At 43.4% G+C, this 2,500-nt stretch overlaps 1 protein-coding gene across 1 annotated transcript in view; it reads left to right on the top strand.

Annotated features, from left to right (window-relative positions):
* The window catches only part of MAP2K5 (mitogen-activated protein kinase kinase 5), a 131,459-nt gene that overhangs the window by 93,543 nt on the left and 35,416 nt on the right, over positions 1 to 2,500 (top strand). The window lies entirely within an intron of this gene.

Genomic DNA, 2,500 nt, shown 5'->3' with positions numbered 1-2,500 from the left:
AATGTCATCTACTCGTTTTCATTTAATCAGAAGGACAAAATAAAAAGCTGAGATGTGGGAGATCCAAGTGCGAACAGCAGACTGAATTTCGGTGGCCAATGTCACATTTCTCGATTGAAACACTTCTTTGCAGCTCCCATCTCCCTACCCAAATTGAGGTGTAAGCAGGGGTCACAACTCTTGACAGTAAGGCAATAGCCGAGGGCAGACTGCTGTCAGTTTTGCCTTGTTTTTAACGTTTAATAAGATGATGATGGTAATTAGGAAGCTTGAATAAGAGAAAAAAGCCATAACTTTTCAAAGACTTGCGTCAGCCTCTAGCAGAACATCATTGCTGGCTCGTCAGGTTGGAGTTGCTGGGTGTTAACGTGCCCATTTAGACTGTTCAGCTAGTTCCAACCTGTCCTGTGTAACATGTTTGTTTAGTTTGATGTAAGCTCGCAGCCAGTGATGCCCAAGTACTCTATCTTGGTTTTATCTCCATCTGTAACTCTACTTGTACGAACTGCTAAACCCGCAGTTCTTATCTGTGGTGAACGCTTTTGTCCTTTTGTTAGAGAATGACTTACTGTCTTAGCTCAACTTTTTAAAAGTGACATTTGGGCCTTGGGCCTTGAGGGATGCAGTTAAATTAAAATGAGCAAGTATCCTGTGTGTAAAGGAAAGAAGTCCTGCCAGTCCTCCAGCAGTGGTAGCTCTTTTACCTGGCTCTTTATGGTGGTCTGGTTCTTTGGGAGGTTTTTAGGCAATTCTGCTTCTTTCATCTTTTTCATCCATTGTTATTCCTGTTCCGTACATCTTTGGTCGAGGCATGGAAATTGCAAAATACTAATGCTGGATATACCAGCAGCAAAAGGCCATCTCTGTCCTAAAGAAGTTAAGTGAAAGATGCTCGTATTTATACTTGTGTTTTGCTACTGCTTGACAAATTACCTTTAAATGGGCTGGTACTAGTGCCTATATCTAAGCTCAGTATTCTAAAACAGAGCCCTAAAGAGCTGCATGTTATGGTAGAGCTTCTTGCAGCTTTTATTCTTTTCCTCAAGTTTAGAATTGCTCCAGTCTTCTTACAAAAACTTTAACCAAGGAACTTTGTGCAGACTGTAAACATCTGGGTGCTGAGCTAGCTTTAACGTTAGCGGTTTAGTATTTGCTTGTTTTAACTTATTTTACGTTCCGCAGTATGCCATGGAGCTATCATTCTCCTGAGCTGGTGGTTCAGAGTGCACTGTGCTCGTGGGCACGTTAAGACTTCAGGTTACAGAGCATAGCTCAGCTGAAAGTTCTTTAAGTGCAACTCGCTTTGTTTTGCAACACACTCAATGTCTAAATGGAAGTTGCATGCCATAACGTTTAGAGCCTGGGGGGAAGAGGAGAATGGATTGGCTCTGTAGTGTTACTTGCTCGGTACGTGTGTATTGTTAGGGAGTCATTTAATAAGATATATAGCGTTTAGATAGTAGCTGCCACACCTGGAAGTGCAAATTCTTGGCATGACAGTGTCTTGGAGAACATTTATATTAAGGGTTATTCTGTTCTAGCTGATGGGTAGCATTGACTTTAACATATCCTCCTGTCACCCCCAGCCCTGTCCTGTGTACAAAGACCTCAAAGCAAAATGTGTTTAACTTGTGACTATTTTTTTTTTCCTCCTCACTTTGTCTTTTGTAAGATGTGCCTCCTGGGGAATAACAGAGGGACCTGCGTATTTGGCTAATACACCCTCTTCCTTCTGCACAAGGACCTTTTGAGAGGGAAAGTCTCTTTGCTATCTGGTACTGTACAGCTGTTGTTGCTACCATGAGTATTAAAGATTAGAAATGCTTAGTGTTGTAAGACTGATTATTTTGGGTCAAATTTTCCCCTTGGCTGTAAGGAGGTCCTAAAACTCACAGGAGGTAGGAGCAGAGCCCCTCTCCTGCAGCTGCGCTGTACAGCCAGTCCCATAGGAACTCCCAGATCCTGGTGCAGAATTCCCCACCTACCTTAATGACGATAAGAACAGCAAGGAGTGACGATCTGTAGCTCGCCTCTTCTTCCAAACAGATAGTACGCAGCAGTGCTCCCATAAAGGCACGGCTTCTGGATGAGCCGTAGTGTCATAGGATGTGGGAGGAACAGATCCGCAAGGATGGGATCGAGCTGCCTCAAGGATGTTCGGTCCCCTTGTAGCTTCATGCCATAGTAATAATTTGCTGAAGTTGTTGCAGTTGAAAACTCCGGGTTTTTTTCCTCAAGTCCCTTAATATGTCTTTTTGTGTGGCAGAGAACGGTTTGGACTTTTGGCTCCTAAAATTGTGATTAAACAGCTCTGTGGAACAGAGCGTTCCTTGAATTTGGGTCTTTGCCGGCAGCGTGCTTACCCCAGTCTTTCCCCATGGAGCCACCTAAAAACTCCAGAGCCTGGTACGGGAGAACCTAGAAGTTTTTTAAAATGGTGAAATGGAGACCTTGACTTTTTATAACTGGTGGTCATTGGGTTTTGTAGAACTGTTCCACG

This window comes from Fulmarus glacialis, unplaced genomic scaffold, assembly GCF_000690835.1.
Source record: "Fulmarus glacialis isolate BGI_N327 unplaced genomic scaffold, ASM69083v1 scaffold4276, whole genome shotgun sequence".
Classification (NCBI taxonomy): Eukaryota; Metazoa; Chordata; class Aves; order Procellariiformes; family Procellariidae; genus Fulmarus; species Fulmarus glacialis.
This window is presented reverse-complemented; position numbering and strand designations above follow the sequence as displayed.